An 11,632-nucleotide genomic window follows, 5' to 3' on the forward strand; every position below is an offset into this window, starting at 1 on the left:
TGGGTGTCTATGCCACAGTCCCCCAGCTTCCTAATGAGAATGGGGTGAGAGACAGTGTCAAAAGCCTTCCTGAAGTCTAGGAAAACTATATCCACTGCCACCCCTGCATCCAATGATTTAGTGACCTGGTCGTAAAAGGCCACCAGGTTGGTCTGACAGGACCTGCCGCTGATGAACCCGTGCTGGTTCCCCTGAGCATGCAGCATGTACTGTATGTAAGAGTTATATGGAAGCAGCTACTTTAAAAGATGTTTTATAATACATACTATACCAGTATACTCATTTTTCTTTAACTGTTAACCAAAAAGTAAGTACTATCAAGTATTACACACGTACTGCATATACATTAATATTACTACAAGTACTTTAAGAACATAAGAACTTAAGTAGTGCCACAGTGGGTAGACCATGGCCCATCTAAGTCCAGTATTCAGTCTCCCAGCAGTGGTCACAGTAGATTCTTTAGAGCAAGACAGTATGGATAAAGGAGATCTAGAGTGATCTATCCCTTACCATACCCTCCCTGCCATTTACTATAATTAATTTAGGGATTAATTTACAGGATGCATCCCTAACTGTATTGTTTAGTAACTATTAATGGACCTATCAAGATGTGGATGCACTGTGAATTTGTACAGTGGCATGAGAATGTTTTCCATTTTGTTTTTAATTCCATTCTTAATGATGCCCAACATTTTATTGGCTTTTCAGGATACAGCCCACGTTCAGCTGATGCCTTTAGAGAACTATACATGCCAAATCCCAGGTCTCTTTCCTGAGTATTAACAGCTAGTTCAGAACCTAGTACTGTGTTCACATAGTTGAGATTATTCCCTCCCCCCAACAATGTGCATTTCTTTGCACTTGTTCATAGCAAAATTCCCCCAGACACCGCATGCATGCCCACAGTCGCATGCATGCACCAGCAAGAATGCAGCTGGGCAGCATGGAGAACAGCACCCTGCAGGTAAGTCTGTGGAGGGAAAGGGAGCAGACTGAGGCCTCCACAATGAGGGAGAGAATGGAGCAGGGTCAGGAGCTGGGGCGGAGAGTGGGACGGAGCCGCAGGCAGCTCGTCCAGGGGATCAGTGTCCCAGACCTTAGAAGTAGTAGCAGGGGTGCTTGAATTACAGCTCATCGAATGAGCTTTAGTTGAAGCACTGAGACCACCCTTTTAAAGCACCAGAATGGTTTTAACCAGAGTGGAGCCGAATGGGGCAAGGGCAGAGGCTCTTTACCCTAATGCCTTTGCCCCGAGCCCACAACAGGCAGTTTGCCTCCACCCTCGACCCACTCAGCTCCACTCTAGTTAAAAACATCCCAGCACTTAAAAATGGTGACGGCAGTGTTTGAACTGAAGGTCATTTGATGAGCTTTACTTCAACTGTCCCCACCTCCAGATTTAAGTGCTGGGACGTTGATCCCCTGGACAAGCCGCCCACGGCTGTCCTGCTCCTCGTCCTGGCCCTGGGATCCCATTCACTGCCCTGGCCCTGCCCCATTCCTTCCCTCATTGTGGGATCCTCAGTCTGCTCCCCCATGCCCTTCTCCTCCACAGACTTACCAGCAGGGCATGGCTCTCCATGCTATCCAGCTGCATTCCTGTAAATCAGTTATTGGATCAGTATTGGCTGATATGCCTGGTGAACAATCAACTATTGGTATCAGTCAAGAAAACTCTTTATCAATGCAACCCTACTTCTTATATAATCATGCACACCTTTTAAAACAGACATTGTAAACTAAAGTGTGCATTATATGTGAGAAATATGGTAAGAATGGTTTCTGTACAGGTAAAATATTTAGCAATCCACAGGGAGCAAAATACAGAGCAGGGTCCCTGTCCTAGCTGCTCCATCTCAGTTGCATGCTAAAAAGGAAACATTTTTTTTTCTTTATTCTGCCATTCAAAACAATGTGTACCTTATTCCAAAGGGCACCGTCTGTGAGAAAATACAGTATTTGCTCTGCGACCAATCATTTTCTTCCTACAGGGCTCAATTCTACAAGCCATTAGGCACTCTGATTGTGACACAGCAAAACATTCAAGCACTGATTTTAATGAGTTTACTCCCTTGCTTAAAACTTAATTAATTAAATTCCTTGTTGGATATGGGCCAGAGTGCTCAGCACTGACCCCCTATTAAGTTGAATACGCCCCACTGGAGTTCTGTACAACATTCTACTAAAAGGGACAAGGAAGTATAGCATTATATAGCAGCTACAATTTAATTTTTACTATGTTTTCACTGAAATAAAAAGTGATGAAGTCAGATCTTATGAGGTCCCTTCTACCGCAATGTCTATGAAATTATGAAAAAAAGACTTACAGCCATCACATCATTTAACATGGCTTATCAAAATTTAATGCAGCAAATAAGGCTGACCACAGTTGTGTTTAACTTGCAACCACATTTTGAACAACTATCTTAAATATGAAATTGGATATTCTAAAATATGCTGTCTCTACATTCAGTAGCTAAAGAACACTAAGGAATAAGCCAGGTGTAGCTACAAAAAATAAAACTATATGAACCACAAAATTAACTCAAATTTAGGATTCCCAGTAAAAATCAAGCAAGTACAAACTCTGCATCCATTCAGCAAAATACAAGGCTAATTATAAGCATGTAACTTGTCACTTAGAAGCCACCCTCACTTTTATCAGTGTTGCATATATAGAAAGCTTTTAATACTACCTTCTCATTACACAGAAGCTAAAAGCTTTATGAAAAATAAAGTTAAATGACAAAGAAAAAAAAAGAAAATGCTCATCAATGAATCATGGTATTCTTACCCTACTGTATATAAACTGCTAAAGCAAATGCAACAGGTAAGACAACCTATTATTAGACTGTTATGTAAAAAACATTTCACTGCTAGATTCTGATCTCATGAGAGGTCAGGGTTTTAAATGAGTCCTTTAGATTAGAATAAAGAGCAAACACAGGCCAATTTCAGGTACTCATGTCAGCTTCCCAAAAGGTGCCACAAGGAAAGACCTTTGTGGGAGCAGACATTCATCAAAAAACTAAGAATAATTCATCATTAGGTAGATAAATGCATTTTTTTAAGCAAGTGAAGTTTAACTGCCATCACCGATAAGAAAGGCTCTTGACAGAACATCCATCTGATAACTTCAAGTATTTTATACATTTTCATCAAGTCTTACAACATCCTTTTTCAAAAGGTAAACATTAATTACATAAAGTGAAACTAAAAAAAAGATTTACTGGTTTCTCTTTACTGTTATCAGTTGCATACAGTAGAGCCCCAAATAGAACTCTGATCAAGTTCCAAATTCTGTTTCCCACAGAAAGACATGGATTTCCCCCTTCACCCAAGAAAAATATGAATTTCTCATTTTAACAGTGAAACATGCAAATTTTGCGCTTTTGCAAAGAGCTCTCTGCAGGCTGGCAGAGTTCCAGCCTGCAAGGGGCTGTGAGGAGCAGGAAGAAGACAGTCAGGTAGGGGGCGCCATGTGCATGTATATGCATGTGGCTGCCAGGAGAGCAGCTCCTGTCAGTAAGTTTGGTGGCAGGGGAAGTGGAGATTGAGGCCCCTACAGAGAGGGAAGGAGGACAGGAGTTGGGTAGAGCTGGGCCTTCTGCCCAGCTGGATGATGAGTGGGGATTGGGGCCCAGGATGGGACCTGGGCAGCTAATCTGGGAGGTGGGGTCAGCTCCCTGCCACTGTGTGCACTCCCAGGGGTGTACCCTTCCCCCAGATCTGTGCATATACCCCCATCCCCAATCTGTACGCAGGGTGGGGGCAAGTGCAGGCTGCCCACTACGGGCTTGGGCTCTCTGTTCGGCTGCCCTCCCCTGGGTCCTCCACAGCCTAGTGGGCAGAACTTGGTATGGCAGGGCAGACCAGGACCAAGTGGGGAAAGCTGCTTGCTGCTGCAAGCCCTTCATCACCCTGACGAAGTGCCCCCTGCCCACCAGCAGTGGAGGCAGCAGCACAGAGTTGTGCCTCTCACTGCTGTCAGGGCAGGCAGAGGGTGAATCACCAAGGCAGCATGGAGCTTGCAGCAGCAAGGAGCTTCCCCACCTGGCCCCGCTCTGCTCAGCTGTGCAGGGTCCCACCTGCTGGGCTGCAGAGGCATCAGGGGAAAGGCATCAGGGTGGGGACCCCAAGGCCACAATGGGTTCCTGCGTTCACCCCACACATCTGGGGGACACTGGTCCTGACCCCCAGGACTGCTCCCCCCTCTGACCCCTCAGGAGTGCATGTGGTGGTGGGGAGCCATCCCCCCCCACGCAAGCTCGCAGCAGGCAGCCTGTACCTGCCCTGCCACAGCCTCCACTCTGGCTGTGCTGCCTGTGGCAGAAGGGAATCCAGGATCTGTACTCTACTATGCTGCAGCAGCTGCTGCTTCCCAAAGGTGGCACCCAGGGCTCAGGCACTGCTGCAGGGGCAGGAGGCTGCAGACCCAGGTCTCCCTGACCCTGTAGCCCTGGCAGCTGGGGCCCCTCCAGCAGGGCTGTGGGACAAGGGACACCAGCAGGGCCAGGTGATTAAGGCACTGGTAGGCTTCCAAAGTGCTTTGAAATTGTAAATATATCAATAAAACATTGTGTTCAGCTGATCCATAGATATAGACAGTGGTGTTTTGTTTCAATCGTGGATTTGGGGGTTTTTAAATAAGAGAATTTATGATTTTTTAATAAGAGAAAACCATTACAAATAAATCACAGCTCTCCCATGGGGGCAGTCTACAGTGACTATGTATACATGGTAGGGCATGTGAATTAACACAATAGGAATTAGCAAGATTCTTTTGTACACCGAACCCTCTAACAACCAAATTGATTTCTTCAAACTGCCCCAAAAATACACTCGAAAAGTATTAACTACATTTTTTCCACCTTGTGGAAAAAAGGCATCCATGTGATATACAACACTGATTTAGGTAGAATACTATTTGTTTTCCTATTTTTTAGAAAACACATTTAAAAAAAAAAATCAATGCTGAACACTTAAAAACAGCTGATTTTATTTTCCCTCTAAGCACTGTAAAAAAAAATCCTAACTCAGAACAACAGGGAATACTGGTTAAAAGCCAACAAAAATAACAACATCAACATCCAATTCTTTAAATCTGATCTTGTCTATTTAGAAAATGAGAACTAAAATTTATTTGGCTCGAGTCAGGGGAGGAAAAAGCTTGGTACCTAACACTCATTCTAGCAGCTTAAAAATAATTAAAAGCACTGCAATACCAAAAGCAGGCAAAGAAACAAAACATTCTTCCAAAAAATGCCCCATCAACTTCAGTTATAAAAATCACTCACCTCTGAGCACAGTGTTAGGGATCCAGGCAGTAGAAGACAAAACTCTCAGCGAAGGTAGGTTCACAGGAAGTATCTGAAATAAAAAAGGTGCATATATATTTCAATTTTACCACTAAATTTAGCAAAGGATCTTTAATTAGGCAAGCTCATAAGAGCAGCTTAATTTTTGCCACATAGTAAGTCAATCTACTATTAGTTAGCCTTGGTAACAGCAAACAATAGCAACTAAAAATTGTTACATTCACCAGGAAGAGATGCATATAGGAGAGAGATTGAGATAACTTCTTTGCCATCCAAATCATAAAAGTAACATGCCGTTACAGGCAATTTGTTGCAATAATACAACACAATAAAAAAGACGACCAGATTTGACAAAATGATTTGACAAAAGGACAATTACTGCATTTTCATGTTTACAATAGTATGCATCTACTTTCCATATTTAGACTGCTATATAATAAGCAGTGTTGATTATACCTGAATAAATAACTTAGAGCAATATTTTAGAAAGGACTGTAATTTTAGAAAGGAATGTACCATATTTAATTACATTCTTGACCTCACAGATGTCTGACACTCGACTCAATGCAGATATATTAGTTCCATCACTTACAAATGCTAAAACAAACCCAAAGAAATATCTAGACCACTTTATTATTGAACAAAAAGGAACAGAGGGGGAAGAGGAGGTGAAGGAGAAAGAGGGAGGCAGAAGGAGAGGGAGAAAGGGAGATATTTTTCGGGAGCTTTTTGTGATATAATTTTTAGTCATGACAATTACAGTGAAACTGACTGTATCTAACAGCAAAGTTAATTTACTGCACTGTAATACCAGCACAACATAACGCTTTACTGGGGAGAGAATTAGTCAACTCCACAGCAAAGCACACACATAAGATGCATTCACTTTTACTTAGTCTGATGCTGTCCATCATCTGTATTTGCAATGAGTTTTTGCAAACTGCCTCAAATTATTCACTCATGCTTACGAAGAATTCAATTACAATAGGTATATCAGCTCATCTGATAATTCACTGCATTACCAGGAAGGAAACACAGGTTATCTGTTTCCATACTGACATAAGCAGCTTAAATAGGCAGGTTCAACAGCAAGATTGGGACTTCTTTCCTTTAACCCAACAGTTCTCAACCTTTTTAGACTTGAGGTACCCTTGGAAAATGCCAGCACCTAGTTTTCATTTGTTTTTTCTGACTACAGGTCAATACCTAGGCAATTCTCCTGTTACAAAAAATTCAAAAAGACCACAACAGGTCAAAATAGTTTTGACACTTGGATTCCTTGCTGAAATCTCTACGTTTATTAGCACATGAATCCTATATGCGCACTTAAGAGTGCCAACATTGTGTGGCGTCCTTAAAAGACACCCTGGCTGAGAATCAGTGTTTTAAGTAGTTGGACAACAGAACTGCGAAGTAATATTCTGAGACGTCAAACACATAAATGATTTTAAATGATAAAGTTATCCTTTATCAACTCATTGTTGTTTACCTTTTACCCCTTCTGTCCAAACTGTGCCACTGTTTCAGAAAATAATGCAGCTAGAGAAAGATTATGCAAGAGAAGATGCTCTGTAGCCCAGAGATTACAGAATTTACACAGAAGAGAAGGGTTTTGGGTACCTGTCCCTGATCCCAGAATTGTCTTAGCTGACAATTTAGCCGACTGTTTATAAATTTTGCATTCAGAAGTTCTCTCCAAACTACAGTTCTACGGGCTGGAAGCTAGGACTCTTTCATGCTATTTATTAGTTTTAAAAAGTGTTATTACAAGAACATTATAGAAAAGAATTAGGAATAGTTGGTCAACAGACTAGTCCAAAGATCATCAAACAGTCACATTTTTTAAACACTTATTAGAAAAATGAAATGAGACTTCAAACCTCCAGCAAGATAGATTTTTACGCTCATTACAAAAAACTCCCAAAGTTACCCTGTTTACTCAAATCCAAGAGAAGCCCCTAAACCCAATCGGCACAGGGGGAAAAAGCACCATCTTGGATCTGAGTACTGACTAGGGCAGGCAGAAATGCAACTCTGGCATTGGCCCCAAGCTCTGGACAGAAGTCAGAGATTAGCTGTTGCCTGCACTGGGCTGGAATGGCTCGTTTGGTGGTGCAAGGAGCTCACAGCCACGGGAGATCATAGGGTGTTGGTTGGAAAGGGGGAAACATGGAAGAACCTTATGGGTTGCTTGGATAGAGCATGGGGGAGACTGCACAGCCTCCCCCAACCCACAGTTGCTCCCTTCCTCCTTACCTTCTCCTTCCACTCTAGTCCCTCTAAGCCTGACTCAGCCCAGCCAGAAGTTGCCATCATTTCCCCTCAGCTGGGCTGGGCTTGGGTCAGAGCAAAGCTACAGCAAAAGGTAAGCAGTAGATGAAGTGAGGGAGGGAATAAGGGTCAGGCATGGGATGCAGGTAGGAGAGGGGCAGGGAGGGCTACAAGGGATAGAGGGGGCAGGCAGGGAATGCAAGGGGCAGAAGTCTGGTCCCCTGCCCTCTGCTCCTGACTCCTCTGCCACAGCAGTGGGGGGACAAATTTAAAGACAACATTCCATAAATTAGATTCTATACATGGAAAATTATAACATGTTTACAATTTTACATCTTAAATGTGAAGTCACTTGGATTCACATAAATACAGCAGCTTATTGTGAAACATATCAAATTTTAAAATAAATTGTAATGAATTCTTATATCAATTTTAGGTAAGTGTAAATCTGAATGAAATTCAAGACTGAATGGTTCTTCTTGTCCTTGGCTTTTATCCCAAAATCCCAGGGTCAGCCCAAACAGTTACAAAACTATAGAAATTTAAAAAAAAAAAAAGAGGCACACAGCAACTATACAAGACAAAGTCAGATTTTAAAATGCAGGTATTCTAAGTAGGTCACAGGCCAATTCTTAAGCATTTTGTTGTTTGCATCTGGAGATAGCCAGTGACCGACTTCTGCAGGACTGAGGGACAAGGCATGCAGTCCTCCTGCCCTTGGTATCAGTTGACCCAGCTAGTCTTTGACTGTAGTCATTTTCTTTCTAATATTCTGTGAAATCAAGAATACCCTCATGTGGGTTGTGCCCAATTTTTTTTATTACACCATAGTTTTGCCTGTTAGCATTTGACTGGTCAACTGACCAGATTCCCAAACCTAAAATGAATAAATACTACAAAAGTGGTGCCCTAGGTTCAAGTGGAGAGATGGAGAGTGGCCTAATTCTAGACCTGCTTCTAACCTGGGATTATAGCAGTCTCCTGGAAAATGTAGGGTTTAAATTCTCTAAGGAAGGCATAAAAACCTGGGCTTTCCATTTCCTTAGTAAGTGCTCTATCCACAAGACCATTACAGAAAATACAGGGACTGACACTACGTCTTCTATGCTTTGGCTTAATTCAATACTACACTGTTCTTAGTGTGTATTAGAGCATATCTACTAAGGGAATTAGGCTCAGCAACACCCAGTTTATGAATCCTAATCTGGTTTAGCCATCACACTGCTAAACTCAAGCAAGACACTGTATTTAATAACACAGGTTAGTTACCCAAGAAATTTCACTGGCAAGTTAAGTTCCTACAGTCTGTCAGAGGTCTAAAGATTTAGGTGAGGTTTGCCCTCTTGTACTTAGTTTACAAGTTGAACTTTAGGAATTTTAGTGCTTTTTCTGATCTGACTCTGCAATTCCCAGATCTAGGCCAGTGATTCTAAACCAGAGTGCCACGAGTTCTTCTGAAGAGTGCCTGCAGATGTGGGGAGAGAACTGCAGGTTCAAATTCATTCCTGCCTGGCTCCTGCACCCTCTGTAAGAAGGTAAGTACTATAAAATTAAATGTTTAAAGGTATACATATATATATTTCTGCATCTTGTGATGACACAGGAAAATACAACTTGTAAAAATATAGCAAAAAAACAAGTAAGTAACAGCTCAAAAAGTGTTACTACCCTGCTAAAACCCAGGCTCACTTTTGCACTATTTAATCACCACCTCTAAGCTGCCCCAATTCTCAAGCATCTCCTGTTTAATCTTTCTGATGTGAAGTAGCCAAAATAATCTTTGCCCCACATTAGTATAAAGAAACAATAATTTACCCATAAACCTTTATTCCTCAGTACAGGAAATGTCACTCAAAGGATAATTAAGTCAAGGGACTCTGATAATTAAGGTCAATGTCAACAGTTGACATATTACCAAATCAGCTTCCAGGCAGCAACTGAAAAGCATCACTTTACCAAAAACATTCTCTGTAGTGATGATCATGTTGACAGTTTGTCAGTTCATTACTATATCAGGTTTACTATTTCTTGTATTAAACATTATCTTCTTTTGTAACATACTGAAATGAATTATACCAAATGCCTCTACCTAGTTTGGTGTTCTTAAAACCTTCAAGATGATTGAAACATTAGCCATACATTTCAAATTATTTAACTATTTTAGCATCTAATATCTAGATACAATAGTTATTCACTCACTTATAACAAGCATAACCAACATCCCTCAAATTTATAGACAGACAAACGGTAGTCAGTCAGGAGGTTAAAAGAAAGCCTGCAATTTGACTAGTGGAAAGAAAAGGGGCTGGGCATATTTTTGCTTGTTTTCTTGTTTTAAAACAAAGTTTACTCAAGACACTAACATCTCCTAGGTATTTCGTATTTATACTGAAATGTAAGTTCTATGAAGCTAGCTATACAATGTATCTTTACCGTCTCAGGCAAATGAGCATATGAGAGAGGGAGAAGGAATGTATTCACTGAATGCTATCTTTAAAAGCTGACAGACTTCTCCCTTAAATTACAAACTTCATGAAGCAAATTTACAATTTAAAAGATTTACATTCTTTATGTTTATTTTTTATATTAAGGCAGAAAGATTATCAAAATATCTACCCTGCATAACACTCTGAAGAAACTCTATGTTCTGTACATTCTACAAAATCTATTTAATTGCTTTCTTTTAAAAAAATTCTATAACAAATGCTGAAGTCCTAATTAAAAATGAAAGAATCAAAGATCATAGTAAAAGCCTATTCTGCCTTTACATGTAGACCCATTAGTATGTTAGAATCTATTCTTTTAGCACAGCACAAGGAAATGTATATGGAAGATAATACATCACTTATATTGTTGGGAAATCGGACTCTGATTGAACTGATTATGATATACTAGTAAAGTTGAAACTAGCAATATTTCAAGTACATTTAAGAATCATTCCATTTCCTGTACAAAACATAACAAGCACTGGCACTGTATAAGCTTCTTCATAGACCGCTCCTCCCAACGTATATCAAATCCTGGTCTGCAACTCTCCTGCTACTCCTAGTTCTAGAGTTTGCTTAAACAGGAAACAATTGCATAGTTGTTCTACAAATGACCACACTAAATAAGAGCCAAGTTGTGATGTGAAAAAATTTTACCAGAAAACTTGTAGGCCACTCTGTCAAGCAGTAGTGATATCAACCACTTCTTTAACAAAATTAATGCAGTGCACTGTGACCATTAGCTTCTCAGCCTCCTCGTAATATAAGCTATAAATTTAAAAAATTGCTAGTCAGGTAAGACATGATTCTTCCCCTGTATCCCTAGTAGTATGGCAAAAAGGAACAATTTCCATCACTTGGACTTTTCAAAAATGCTTTTAAAAAGAGTCTACCCACTTAAAATCGTTTCCTTTGTAAAATAAGTGACAGAGATAGGGGAGTTATAATCCTCCCGACAAACCCCCCACCCCCAAATGAAGAAAAATGGCTAGAATTCCATTAGCGTAGGCTTCTGTAGCAAGGAAAACAGAAGAAACCTATTCCAAAATTTCAGGATTATTAGTAAAATAGATTCTGGTAAGGATCAATGCACCAGATGACTTCACCATGGTTTTTGCGCATCAGAGTACTTTATTTAGCATTTACGGTGCCACATGAAAAAGTTTTTGGGGTATATATAGGCATTTACTGATTCACTTTAAACACTTCTCCACCGAGAGATAAATTTCAGAACTTCATAGATATATGGGCTGGAAGGGACCTCGGAAGATCATCGAGTCCAGCCCCCTGCCCCAGGGGCAAGAAGTCAGCTGGGGTCATAGGAACCCAGCAAGATATGCATCCAAATGTGTTTTGAAGGCATTCAAAGTGGGTGCTTGAACCGCCTCAGGTGGCAGTCTGTTCCAAACTTTGGGGGCTCAGACAGTGAAGAAGTTCTTTCTTATGTCCAGCCTGAACTGGTCACAGTGGAGTTTGTGACCATTTGATCTTGTCATCCCTTGGGGGGCTCTGGTGAACAGTCATTCCCCCAGATCCTGATGAGCACCCCTGATA

The 11,632-nt window shown here is 41.0% G+C and overlaps 1 protein-coding gene across 3 annotated transcripts in view; it reads right to left on the minus strand.

The window, feature by feature from the left end:
* Positions 1 to 11,632, minus strand: part of NCK2 (NCK adaptor protein 2) — a 157,377-nt gene that overhangs the window by 90,585 nt on the left and 55,160 nt on the right. For 2 of the 3 annotated variants that reach the window (XM_019524952.1, XM_019524953.1), the window contains one exon: positions 5,301 to 5,373. The exons of the other annotated variant lie outside the window; for it this stretch is intronic. The gene's annotated coding sequence lies outside the window, so the exon portion shown is untranslated. The remainder of the gene's footprint in view (positions 1 to 5,300; positions 5,374 to 11,632) is intronic. 3 annotated transcript variants of the gene reach the window in all.

This window comes from Gavialis gangeticus, unplaced genomic scaffold, assembly GCF_001723915.1.
Source record: "Gavialis gangeticus isolate Ggan-Ray unplaced genomic scaffold, GavGan_comp1, whole genome shotgun sequence".
NCBI lineage: Eukaryota > Metazoa > Chordata > Crocodylia > Gavialidae > Gavialis > Gavialis gangeticus.